We start from the raw sequence: 14226 nt of genomic DNA on the forward strand, positions 1-14226 counted from the left end.
ATCACAAAGTGTGGATTCCCTCCACCTGCTCCAGACTCTCCTGGGGCACCTAGCAGATTCTGGGGCCCTGCTGAGACCCGCACAATCCCACTCACTTTAATGGGGCCTGAGATGGGTGTTTACTTAACCCTCAGAGATGAGATGAACCCTGAGTTTGCCAACCCCAGCTGATGGCGAGCAGGAGTGGGCATCCTCCCTTCTTCCTATCCAGTGCCGCGCAAGTCACAAGGACATCATGACAATACCTCCCATTCCTGTGGCATGCTAGAATTTCCACATCCTTCCCCCACCTGGTTTAATGGTCCTGGTTAACATCTATTTGTTGAGACCTTTCCACGTACCAGCTACTGTGTTCTTTATGTGCCACAACCCCATTAATTCTGCCAACCAGCCTATGAAGGTGTTGCTGTCATGATTTCCAGCTCGCAGATGGGGGACTATCAGCTTGGAGAGGGGAGGTGCCTGGCCCAAGTTCACACAGCTGGTTAGCAAGGGAACTGGCATTTGAACCCAGGCCTGTCCAGTGCACTTGTTCTTGACCCCAGCCTGTGCTTTCAGCATCACTGGTTCTCTTAGTAACCCACGAGGGAGGGAATAGTAGATGGGATGCCCTAAGTGGGGAAGGAACAGAAAGAGAAACTGAGACTCAGAAGGACTAGCAACTGGCCCAGGGTCACAGAGTAAGGAAGAGTCAAAGCTGAGACTTGAGTCCTGGGAGGATGGGCTGCAGAAAGTGGGGCTGTTTTCCCCAGAAAGGGAAAGAATCAGGTAGACATGACTACCTGGTGGGTCAGGGCAGGCTTCCTGGAGGAGGTGAAGTTGACATAAGATCTTAGAGGATGATGGTGGAAAGAAGGGAAAAGCATTCCAGACAGAGGGAACAGCTTGTATAGGCCTGGAGGTAGACAGGGTATGTGAGGTCTGCAGAACAGCGGGTAGGTCTGCTTGGCTCCGCAGCAGGGGAGGGAGGGAGAAGTGAAGCCAGCAATGTGGTCAGGCTTCAATTATGAAGGGCTTCGTAGGCTGGCTCAGAAGCCTGGGCCTGTCCCAAAGGCACTAGGGGGCACGGAAGGCTTGTAAGCAGAGAACCAACCTGACTTCTCTTGGGAGAATGGGCCGCCCACTTGACAAAGGGGGCTTGAGCAGAGCCTGTCATCGAAAGACAAGGCATCTTGAAGGCTACTGGACCCCAGCTGATGGGTGCTTTCTCCAGCCAAGCCTTGCAGCGTCCACCTCTGAATGTGGACACTGGGTGCCTCCCAAGCCCATCCAGCTCCGTCACCCTCTCCAGGGTTCTAGACCTGCCAGTCCCTTCCACGGCAAGGCAAATTCACTCAGACGTTCCTGAAACAAACTCTAATTCTGCATCTGGCACAGGAACACAAAGACTCTGCCCTCAAGGGAAATGGATACAGAAATCAATAAGTGAGTTAGAGGACCAGAAGTTTCTGATGGGGACTGCACAGGGTACCAAGAGGCTCAAAGGAGAGAGAGGGCCACTCCCCAGGGAGGAAAAGCATCAGCAAGTACTTTAAAGAAAACGTGGGGTTGTAAGCAGAACTCAAAAGATGAGGAGAGCTTGCTAGCTGGGGTTGCAGGAAGGAGAGAATGGGCATTCCAAAGGAGGGGACAGTCTGATCAGACACATGAGGGCATGAAACAGCCAGGCACATTGTAGAGCTTTACATGAGAGGAGTTAGAGGGGAGGAGGATGCTGGAAACTCGCCAGGGACCAAGGCAGGCAGGACCTGGGAGCCAATCCCAGGGCGTTAATCAGGAGAATGATGCAATCACATGCGTGTGCTGTGAAAATCAACCTGGCAGCTGGTCAGAGGATGGGGTGGACAGGAAGAGACTGGAAATAGGAAAGGAGGGAGGGAGCTAGGGAGGAGAGGGAGGTGGCCTGAACTCTGGTGGTGGCAGTGACAACTGGAGAAGGGAACAGTCTCAAGAGATATTACAGACAGACAGGCTGTGGTCAGAGGTGGGATGGGAGGAAAAGGGAAAATGAGGAGTCGACTTTCTCTCGGGGTCTGACTCGGGCAGCAGGATGGGTGATGGCAGGAAGGTCCGTGTGGGTCCCTTTGGGACATGTTGCGTTGGCTGTCTGGGCTGGGGAGATGTGCGGGAGTTCTCGGGCAGCAGAGAGAAAGTTGTGCAAATCCCAAGTGAGAATGAGACACCGTGGGAGAGTGGACAGAGGGAGAGAAGGGAGCCAAGGACAGAGGCCAGGGGTGGTAATACTTATCAGGCAGGTGAAGCTGAGGCGTGGACAAAGGGTGGAGAGAAGGAGTAGGCAGGGAGGCAGACAGGGACCAGGGGAGAATGACGTCACAGCCGCCAAGATGCGGGGGCAGGGCTGGAGATGGGGAGAGAGTCGCCGAAGTCTTGACAGTCAAACAAGAAGAGGATGGGAAAGTGTCCAGGGGATCATTCTCACCAACAGCACTATTTTCTTTTTTTTTTTTTTTTAAAGGTTTTAGTTTTTTGTTTTTGGGGGTTTTTTTTTCTGCTTTATCTTCCCAAACCCCCCGAAGATAATTGTATATCTTAGTTGCAGGTCCTTCTAGTTGTGGGATTTTTTTTTTTAAAGGTTTTAGTTTGTTGGGTTTTTTTTCTGCTTTATCTATTTTCACTATCAAATCTAGCAAGGACTTTTTTTTTTTTTTAAAGATTTTATTTTTTTTTCCTTTTTCTCCCCAAAGCCCCCCGGTACATAGTTGTGTATTCTTCGTTGTGGGTTCTTCTAGTTGTGGCATGTGGGACGCTGCCTCAGCGTGGTCTGACGAGCAGCGCCATGTCCGCACCCAGGATTCGAACCAACGAAACACTGGGCCGCCTGCAGCGGAGCGCGCGAACCTAACCACTCGGCCACAGGGCCAGCCCCTAGCAAGGACTTTTTGCAAATAAGAATCCTCAGTGTTAACGATGATGTGATGAGATGAGCAATTTGTGGTTTGCTAGTGGAATGTAAAGTGGTACAAGCTTTCTGGAAAGACATTCGCCAAAACAGCCCAAGATCCTGTATGACATAGAGCCTAGAGTTAACAACGCAGTATCGTGCACCTCAAGATTTGTTGAGAGAGTAGCTCTCGTGTTAAGTATTCTTGACTCACACACGCTCATAAGAAAAAAAGGGACACAAGGGGACTTTTGGAGGTGATGGATCTGTTTATTACCTTGATTGTGGTGTGTATCACAGGTGTATGCATACGTCCAAACCCATCAAATTGTGTACATTAAAACTGTGCAGCTTTTTTGTATATCAATTACACCTCAATAGAGCTGTTTAAAAGAAAATAATTCAGGATCCTTGAAGAAGTTCAAAACATTTAACTCAAAAATTCCCCCTCTGGAGCTCTATCCTCAGACAAAGATTAGTGTGTAAAGCTGTTCATTGTAGCATTATTTATAATGGATTATACTGCATTTTATAATGAATTATATATTGGATATGTATTGGATAATGGATTGTATATATTGGATATTATAATGGATTATATAATATATAACAATATTATAATAAAAACGTGGAAACCACTTTAATGTCAAGCAACAGGAGAATGGTTAAATAATTTATGATGAAATATATGAGACCATTAAAAATTGTGTTTTCAATGCACGTTTAATGACACAGAAGAAAGGATAAGAAACAGGTAGAGGGGCCAGCCCAGTGGTGTAGTGGTTGGGTTCACGTGCTCCGCTTCCATGGCCCAGTGCTCACGGGTTCAGATTCTGGGCACAGACCTGGCACCGCTAAGCAAGCCCCGCTGTGGTGGCATCCCACATAAAGTGAAGGAAGATTGGCACAGATGTCAGCTCAGCGACAATCTTCCTCAAGCAAAAAGAGGAAGATTGGCAACAGATGTTAGCCTAGGGCCAATCTTCCTCATCAAAAAAAGAGAGAGAGAGAGAAACAGGCAGAATGTATACGGCTCCAACTTTCTAACGTGTGTGGGTGTACATTACATATGTAAAAAACCACAAACCATCCTATTATTAATACTGATAATTCCTTGCTGGTGGAATGTCAGATCACTTTTATTTTCTTGTTTGTGCCTCTCTGCATTTTTTTCAAATTCTCTACTGTACATATTCATTATTTTTCCCCATTTTTTATTTTGAAGTTTTTCAAACCTTCAGAAAGTTGTAGGAGTAATACGACAAATCATTCTCTCTCTCTCTCTCTGCCCTCACCAGCTGAAAGTTACACAATGCTTTACCCCTAAACACTAGAGCATGAGTCTCCTAAAAACAAGGACATTCAGCAACAGAACCACAATACCATTATATGGATTTGGTATTACTATCTAATATTCAGTCCACTTTCAGAGTTCCCCAGTTATCCCAATAATTTCACCTTTATGGTTTTTGTGATCCAGGATCCAATCGAGGATCACACATTGAATTCAGTTGTCCCCCAGACACTTCAGGAAGAATCTCCCAAAAACAAGGGCGCTGTCCTATAAAACCGTAACACCCTCATCACATCCGGGAAATTTAACCTGGCTTAAGAATTATTATCTAACATCCAGTCCACGCTCAATTTCCCTCAACATCACTTGTACGATTTTTGTGATCCGGGATCCAATCAGGCATCTCCAGTGAACTCGGTCAGCGTGACTCTTCAGCCTCCTTCAGTCTGGAACAGTCTCCAGGCTTTTTCTTTGGACTTTCATTAGGGGGCCAGCCCAGCTGTTTTGAGGAATCTTCTTCAGTGTGGATTTGTCTGATGATTTTGGCAGGTAGGCATTTCGGGCAAGAGTGCCTTGTAAATGATGTGTCCTTCTCAGGCCACCACATCAGGGGGCACACCATCCTCGTCCCAACATTAGTGGTGTCAAGTTTACGCATTTGGTTAAGGTGACATGTGTCAGATCTCTCCATCTTTAAAGGTATCCTTTTCTCTTTGTAATTAAAAGGTAATTTGTAGGTGATTATTTGAAACTGTGTACATAGCCTAATCCCAATGGTCTTCCACCCAATGGTGATGGCACCCACTGATGATTCTCACCCGAATCTATTACTATGATGTTGACTGTAAGATGCCATCTGCTGTTGCTCTCAGCCCCTCTTAGTTGGCACTCTTCTGTAAAGAAGAGCTTTCTCTTCCCTTATCTTTTTTTTGAGGACGATTAGCCCTGAGCTAGTATCTGCTGCCAGTCCTCTTTTTGCTGAGGAAGACTGGCCCTGAGCTAACATCTGTGCCATTTTCCTCTATGTTATATGTGGGACGCCTGCCACAGCATGGCTTGATGAGTGGTGCATAGGTCCACGCCCAGGATCCAAACCGGCGAACCCAGGGCTGCCAAAGCAGAGCACACAAATTTAACCACTGAGCCACCTGGCCGGCCCCTAGCTTTCCCTTACCTTGCCTCCTGTGGGTTTTCTTTCTTTTTTTTTTTTAATTCTTTTTTAAAATTCAAAGTTTCTTTTTTTATTCTATGTATTATAATCCATTCTTGTTATTAGCCATTTTGATCTCCAATCGTCCCACATTTGGCCCTTGGAGTCCTTTCAAACTGGTCCCCCACCAGTTTGAGTTCTTCTTTGCTTTCTGGCACAATAAGATGTTCCAGGCGGGGAGTGGAGCACCTGCTAGGCCCATCCAGCCTCTGGCCCACAGAAACAGAGGCTCAGCCCTGGACCCGGGGGGCCTGAAGGAGGGCAGCCAGGGCAGCAGAAGGGGGCACGTGGACATCCGGAGGCCTTTCTCTCAGAGGTATCAGTTGCCGGTGCTTTAATTAATGGCTCCATCCCAGGGGACAGGGCCAGTGCCTGGAGCTGACTGCTTAGGAACAGGGTACCAGCCTGCTTGGGTGTCTCGTTTCACATCCCATCTATTTACTTCTCGCACATAGAAGGATATTAGTTATAGTGCAGAGATGAAGGAAATCTCTGTGTTCTTTTGCCACTTCACCAAGAACAGGAAAAAGCAGGGAAGAATGCCCTGATTTTAGGAGGGAAAAGCATATGTGTGTCCCTGCAAGAGTGCATGTGTGTGCATTCACGTGTATGTGTGTGTTCACGCACGTGTTTGCACATGTGCATGTGTGTGCGCGCATGTCCGGGTTTCCCAGGCCTGCATCCACTTTCTCCTCCTTCCCTCCCTTTCTGTCTTGTCGAGGCACAGTGTGCATACAGTAACATGCACAGATTTGAAGCGCAGAGCTGGACGCGTTTTGACAAACATGTAACCAAGATACAGAACGTTTCACGCCCTCCCCCGAGAAATTTCCCTCATACTCCTTCCAGTCAATCCCTCATCAATGCAACCAGTTTCTGATATCTAAAAATTCTAGAACCTCCCATGAACAGAATCAGACAATGACCACGCCTCCCTTCTTTTAACTGCCACATAAAATGGCGGTGGATGCCCCCAGCCGTGCCACCATTGCCCCCAAATATTTCTGAGGCTTTCCTGGAGAGAGAAAGAAGCGGGGCACTGATGTCCCTCTGTGGGTTCACTCTCCACATCCCCGTTCCCAGGCTGGCGGCCAAGAACGGGACCCAGACCAGGATCATTCCTCCACCCAGAAAAAATCATCTGCCATGGCCCAGAAACTCTGGCCTAGAAGCCCCACTGGACACGGGAGGAGCCTGTTTACCCACTGAGGCTCGGGCACTCTGACTCCCCCCTGAGCCCGGCTGCAGGGACCCCCGGGGACTGCGGTCCTGTCCATCTGCCAGCAGGTGCAGCGAGCAGCACCCGCGGCCGGCCCATCCTCCTGCATCCCTGCTGTCAATCTGCCCGCTGCCCTGGGTTGTTTACTGGAAGCTGGCCTCTCTGTGAGGGTTCAAAGCCCTGGCCCTGGGCACGTCCGCGGCAGGAAGCAGGCCGGCGGTAATTGGCGCCGCGACTGTGCTAGGCGGCCGTGCTGACCCAGTATCCTCCTCCAGCAGTCGCCTTTGAGGCGCTCCATCCTGACCTCCCAGGCCTGCAGGGACTTCCTGCTGAACGCCGAGCCGGCACCAGCAACAAATTACGCGTTCCCCGAGAAATCTATTAAAAGGTGACAGCAGTTCGGGGGCCGGGTGGCCAGGGGGCCCCCAGCACAGGAAGCCTAATGTCTTCTGTTCCCAAGAGCCACCAGCTAACTCCTGCTGAACTCAGAGGGAACAGAGCTAGAACTCTAAATTTAGGGGCCAAGGAAAAACGACTCAGAGATGAGCAGAGGCTGCCATCCTTGAGGCCCCTCTATGGTTCCATGAAGGGGGAGGAGGCAGGCTCTGGAGTCCCCTAGACTTCAGTTCCAATCTGCCACTTTCATGCTGTGTGACCTTGGGTAAGCCACTTGGCCTCTCTGAACCTTCCATGCCTACAAAGGAGATAAGAAGCCCACCCATCAGATTGGCAAAAAGCAAATGAAGTGCCAGGCACATAACAGATGCTCTGAGGGTTGCAGGATCAGAAGCAGACTGTATTTATTTCATACTCCAGCACAGAGTCACCCGCATGTGTGTGCCCACATCCAGAGTAAGGCAGTGGCTGAGCTGCCAGATCCAGTGGAGTGAGCTGCAGCTGGAGGGCCTGGGGTGGAGGCGGGACATGGCAGCCTCTGTTCTTCCTCGTGAGCAGCTCTTACCGTCTCCAGCAAGGCTCTGGCTGAACCACTGGGTGAATGAATGAAACGAAGGTATGAATGCCTGCCTCACTGGTGGATGCAGTAGGCTGAATAACCCTAGTTAAAAGGAATAATTTTTGTTTAATAGACACATTTGATTCATTTGGCAAAGTGCCCACTTCTTAAGTGACAATCGTTTGTTCACTGATTTTTGGCAACCTGGCTTTTGGACAATTGGTTTTTAGCAAAATTGGTCGGTGCTGGCTTCAGAGATCGCCGGACTCAGGTACGCAAAGAGCAGCCTCAAGAACTCTGTCCACATCTTGGTTTTGCTCTCTTTCGGGCTGGCTTTCCTTTCCCTTGCCTGTTCCCTAAATTGTGGCAGAGATGGCCACCATTCTTCCGGTTCGGCTGCCCCAGCTGGAAGAGCGTGACCTTCTCAGCAATTCCAGTAGAAAACCCAGTGGGCCAGGGGGGTCGTGCACCCATCCTAGATTGAATCTCCTTGGCCAGGGGCGTGGAATACCCTGACCGGATGAGCCCGGGTTGTATGCCCACCTGTGGTCAGCAGAATTCTAAAGACGCCCCTCTGCCCCGATTCCATTGTTGGTTATTCAACCAAACGCTAACATTGGCACTGCTGTGGGATGGTTGATTTTACACGTCAACTTGGCTGGGCCACGGTATTTGGTAAAACGTAATTCTGGATGTTTCTGTGAAGGTGTTTTTGGATGACATAAACATTTAAATCAGTGGACTTTGAGTAAAGCAGACTAACCTCCGTGATGGGGTGGGCTGCGTCTAATCAGCTGGGTCATCCAGGGCACCCAGTGTAATCACATGAGCCTTAAAAGCAGAAGCAGCAGAAAGGAAGAGGACGGCAGTAAGGGAAGCTGGAGAGACACAAAGCGGGAGAGGGACTTGCTGGAGGGGTCACATGAAAAGCATGAGGAGGAAGGTGGGCAGCTCCAGGATAAAGACCACCCCTGACCAACAGCCAACAAGGAAACAGGACCTCAGCCCCACAATCACAGGGACAGAATCTGACCAACAGCCTGAATGGGCTGCAAGCGATTTACTGCCAGCTCTTCCAGAAAGGCAGGCAGCCCTGCCGATGCCTTGATTTCGGCCTCGTGAGACCCAGAGCAGAGGAGCCAGTGGACAGGACCTCGGGCCCACAGAATTGTGAGGTGCCAACTGTGTTGTTTGAAGCCGATCCGTTTGTGGTCCTTTGCCATGACAGCAACAGGAGACACACCACCACGGAGCATGGGGTGGGGTCAGCCCCTCCCAACACCACAGGGACTGATCACGGCGGGGGGCTCCCCGAAGGAAAAGCAGACTCCCCGGCACTGCCAGGGCCAGGTTTTCACCCCAAGCGACAGCCCATTCCGGCCAGGGGTCTTAGCCCTTCCGTTTGCGCCCACGGCCACAGCCCCTACGACAAGAGAGACGTTGTTTTCTCTGCTCCAGAAATTTCGCCTGCTCTCCCCTCACCCTTCTCTCCATTTTCTGGCTTTTCCAGTTTTTACTCCACTTCTCAGGCTGCGAAAACTCCCCGAGCCTGGCCGGCTCCCTGTCCGATGTGGCTTAGGGTGCACGTAAACGCCCGGCCAGCGTGGAGTCCCCGGACCTGGACGGGAGGAAGAGCAGGCGCTTCCAGCCACCAGGCTCGGGAGGGCCCCCGCCAGGCGCTAGGCAGGTATTACCACAATCGGTCCTTGTCACAGCTCCAGCTGGGGGGCAACGAGATCCCCACTTCTCAGAAGAAAAGTCAAGGCTCAGAGAAGGTACAGCCTTGTCCAAGGTCAGCTACAAGTGACAGAAACCAACCAACCTGGCTCGAGAAACAGGAGGGTGTGTCCATCCACGCAACCCGGCTCCAGGCACCCTTCGACTCGGGGACGCAGCGAAGTCCTCATCTCCTGCTGCCTCTCTTCCTCCCTCTCTCTCTCTCTCCCTTACCCTGTCTCCCATCTCATGAGTTCCCTCCTCTCAGCTCGGCTTTATTCCCTTCCACTGCATGTGGATATGACTGACAATGTAGCCTGTGGCAGAGACAGAAGCCTGGTTTTATTGGGGGCAGCAAAGTGCCCAGATGATAAATGACATTTCTCAAACTCCTTTGTAACCAGCGACATGTAAACAGAAGTATTCTATAGTACTTCTGGGAAGGTTGCCTAAAGGAAGGCAAGCTGACTCAGCTGGAAGGAGCACCTCTTTTGCCCTTCCTCCTTCCTATTGCCTAAAACATGAGTGTAATGGCTGGAGCTCTGGCAGCCATTTGGGGCCAGGAGGTGAAGCTGGATGCTCATGCCTGTCATATGAGCCCTGGACTGGCCACTATTAGACTTCTTTGACATGCAAAAAAATCCTTTTAATAATAATAAACCCTTGCATGTTTAAGCCACTTATTAATTTGTTATATGCAGCCAAACTTAACCCCACGACATGTGACCACAAGCAGCTCCAGCTTCACATCTCTCCAACTCGAAAACTCCAGAGTCTGGATCCCTGCTCTTCTCACCCCACAAGGCGTCTAGGGCACAGCTCCGAATGGCACAAATGGGGTCACACCCATGACTAGAGGAACAGCTGAACTGTGGCTCAGGCCCATTTTTGGTGTGTTTTGTGTAACTTACTTGCTTGAAGGAGAGGCGGCTGGAGTGGAATCACATGAAGAGCCAGGGTGGAGAATTCCCCCAAAGAAGTGGGTGCTGCACACACAGGAAGTGACGGTGCCCAGTGCAGCCAGCACATGGTGAGCCCCCAGGCTGGGCACTCTTCACCCTTCTCTGCAGTACTTCAGTCTTAAGAGAAGAGGCTTCTTTACCATCCTCTCAGGTGCAGGACCAGGGAGGAACCCACTGGCATCAGCCTGACCTCCCACGTGGAGGTCCAGCTGGAGGCCGCAGTGTGTGGGTGGGGCCAAGAGGACAAAGGTGTGGAGGGCTCCAAGGCCCACCCCCAGGGATCGTGTCTCAAGCCAGCATGGCCAGTCACTTGTGGGAGATGACTGTGAATGTTGGAGTCAGACAGACCTGAGATCAAAGCCCGCCTCAGCCACTCTAGCTGTGTGGCCTTGGGCGAGTTGCTTTACCTTTCTGAGCCACCACATCAATTCCCTCATTTCTGTCTCCAGGCCTGTCTTCACTCCCTCCCTCTCAGCTCCATACACACCTATCACCCCATCTACCCATCCTCCAAAAGGCCCACCTCAATAGCTCCCACCACGCCCAGCCAGGAACTCAGCCTGGGACGTGTTGACCCACTCTCCTTGGTGCCGGGATGTTCCAGCATGGCCTGAGAACCAATTAAACTTTCAGATTTTCCAAATTACCAAACATGCAAAATAGACAACCTCTCCCCAGCCTGGAGCCCTGCCCCTGCACTAGAGACCACACCAGGGTCAGGGGTGAGGGTCCCAGACCTGCCAGGGGCCCAACCACGCCTGTGCCCCCCAGGGAGCAGGGAGGTGGCAGGTGGCAGGCGGCCCACAGTCCTGGTTCTCCACCCCCGCTCCAGGCTGCCCAGGACCGTCTGCTCTCTCCTGACCGTGCGGCCACCGGAACGGTCTCCTGGGCACACAGGTCTCCCCGAGAGACTAAACCAGGCAGAAATGTAAACCTTAGCTTTAAAATTATTTCTACTGTTATTTCCATTTTTGTTTAATATTTATTATTATTTAAATGTTATTTAAAGGTTTATTATTTTTATTATTAAAGTACCCTGTGTTCATAAAAACAATAGAGAGATGGATACACTAAAAATGTGAGCCTCCTGTAATTGGAGGAGGGTCAGAAATGTCTCTTGTGTCCTCAAATGTCCTTGATTAAAAAACAAAGGACAGTGGGGTGGGCCCCATGTCACAGTGGTTAAGTTCGTGCACTCTGCTTCAGTGGCCCAGGGTTTGCAGGTTCAGTTCCCGGCTGTGGATCTACACATCACTCATCAAGCCACACTGTGGCGGTGTCCCCCGTACAAAACAGATGAAGATTGGCACAGATGTTAGCTCAGGGCCAATCTTCCTCACCAAAACAAAGGACAGAACAAAGAAACACAAACAAACATGATTCTCCACTTTGCCTTTGGGAGGCAGCATTGCTGGGCAGCTGTGTTGCTGCAATGTCCCCGAGGCCGGAGACCCACCCATCCTCTCGCTGGCACTGTCCACAGTGGGCAGGGACCGGCGGAGACTCACGGTGGTGCCAAGCACGCAGCATTGGGAGCCCCCACTTCCTTGTTAAAACAGGAGGACGTACAAAATCCTGCAGGAACCCAGAGAGAACACCTCCCTCTGCCCCGAGGGCGGGGAAGCAGCCAGTGACACAGAGCCGAGTCTTGAAGCGTGACTAGGAACTTTCCAGAATTCCTAGAAACCCACCAGGCAGAGAGACAGAGGAAAGGCAGTTCAGGAGGAAGGCCCAGCGTGCGCAAAGGCATAGAGTCGTGAGAACACCGCATGTCTGGGCCTTGGTGAAAAGCGCAGGGCCACCCCGAGGAGGGTGTTTGGAGACGAGAAGGGACAGGAAAGGAGTTGAGGACACTGGAAGGGCCTTCCAGAGCTGGCTGAGGAGTTGGGACTCTACCCCTGCATTCCAGGGAACGCCCACCAGGTGCTCACCCAGCCTTGGCTGAATTAACGACGTGGCCAATTTTTGACCCAGATCAGGAGGAGGGGACCCCAAGTCCAGCAGAAGCCCGGGCCCCCAGCCCCCACCTGGCCCCAGCAACGGCTCCCCCTCCCGTCCTCCAGCCCGGATGTCGTTCTCTGCGCTTGATGAAGTTGGAACAAGTCCTCTCCGGGGCGACTCGCAGGCGTCCAAATTGGATTGGCACGCGGACGCCGAGCAGTTGGTGGCAGGAGCCAGGGGACCGGAGAGCAGGTTTTCGCTGGAGGGGACGTGAGCTTTATTTCCCTCTTGGTCGCTGACAAGGAAGCAGCTGTCCCTGCCTGATTATTTTTACCTCGAGTCACAGCCGCGGATGCGCAGCCCCCCGCGCGCCCGCCGGGGCCGGGGGAGCAGCGGCCAGCTCCGCGCGAGCCTCGAGCGCCACCTCCCGCCTGCGCGCCGGCCGAGACCCTGCCGCTCCAGGGGGGCGTCGCTGCCCTGAAGAGAGAGACCAGAGCAGCCTTGAAGAATATTTGAGACAAAAAAAAAAAAAAAAGAGAGAGAGAAAAATTCCCATCCTCTAAAGCAATAGCTCATTTCTTCTTCTTTTAGTCTGATGAGACTAAATCTGAATACCCTAAACTGTTAACTGAGCACGTCCAAAGCTGTCATGTCATTCTATTCTTGAAAAGCCCAACGGGTTCTAGGTGTCATTAGCTCCATCTTATGGCTGAGGAAGCTGAGGCTCAGAGAAGCGGCTTGCCTGAAATCACACACTAACAGAGCAGGAGAAACGGGATTTGACCCCCAGTTTGTCTAACTCCAAATCTTGTACGCCATCCACTGTGTTTCCAAGTCTTTGTCCATGTATCAGTTAGGAATGCTCTGAGCTGCAACTAGCAACAACAGTGCTTTAAATAAATGGAGCCTACTTTCCTTGTGTACCAAAAGACTGGCAGTAGGTGGTCTCTGGGTGGGGAGGCAGCCCAATGATGTCATTGACCCAGAGTCTTTCAATCTTGCTGCTTCATCATCTTGATAGGTTGCTTTCTGACATGCTTGCTGCTTCATGGTCACAAAAAGGCTGCTGCAGCTCCAGGCATCTCACCTGCATTCAAGGCAGAAGGAAGATAGGGGGAGGGGATGGTGAAAGCTGTGACAACCCCTTTTATCAGGAAGGCACAATATTTCCCTGAATTCCTCCAGGACTTTGGTTTACATCTTAGTGGTAACAATACTACCCACAGCTGCAAGGGAGGCTGAGAAAGACAGCATTTTGAGGACAAAGGAGAAGGGCACAATTTATGTCAGTCACCAACAATGTCTGCCACAGTCTACATACAGTTGTGTGTGCTTACAATTATATCGTATGTAAATTTTGCTTGCTACTTTTTCCTTTTACTGTTATGTCATTTGAAGTCTCCTTATCGCTATGTTGTTTTTATAATTCTCATTTTTAATGGTTTAATAGTATTTCTTTAAGTGGATAAGTCATAATGTATTTGTTGGACTTGGGTAGCTTCCAATTTTTTCCATATTTTACATAATACTATGATGAACATCTTCATGCACAAAGTATTTTCGTTTAATCAGATGTCTCCCAAGCATAAATTCCATAGAGCACAATTACTTGGGTCAAAAATTTTAACATGTTTGCTGCTCTTGCTACATTACCTTATTGATTTCTAAGAGGATCGGGCTATTTGACACTGTGTAACAGTGCCTGGCTGTCCTAATTTTGCCGCAACTGTGCCCGCACAGAGTATTATCATTTTAAAAAGGTTTTTACAAAATCAGCGTCATACAACGATACCTTAAAGTTGCTGTTGTTTTTATTTAATTTCACAAGATTGTAAACTATCATAAACTCAATAAAAATTAACTTAAAAAAAAAACTAAGGAGGAACATTTTTCCGCATGTATTTTTCACTTTGTATTTCCTCTTTGGCGATGTATTTGTTCATTTCTTTGTCCGCTTATCTCCTGGGGTAAGAGACCCGTTGTTATAGAAATGGCCGTACTGTTCCTGGTATCAGCTCTGGGCATAA

This window comes from Equus przewalskii, chromosome 26 (genome assembly GCF_037783145.1).
Source record: "Equus przewalskii isolate Varuska chromosome 26, EquPr2, whole genome shotgun sequence".
Taxonomy (NCBI): domain Eukaryota; kingdom Metazoa; phylum Chordata; class Mammalia; order Perissodactyla; family Equidae; genus Equus; species Equus przewalskii.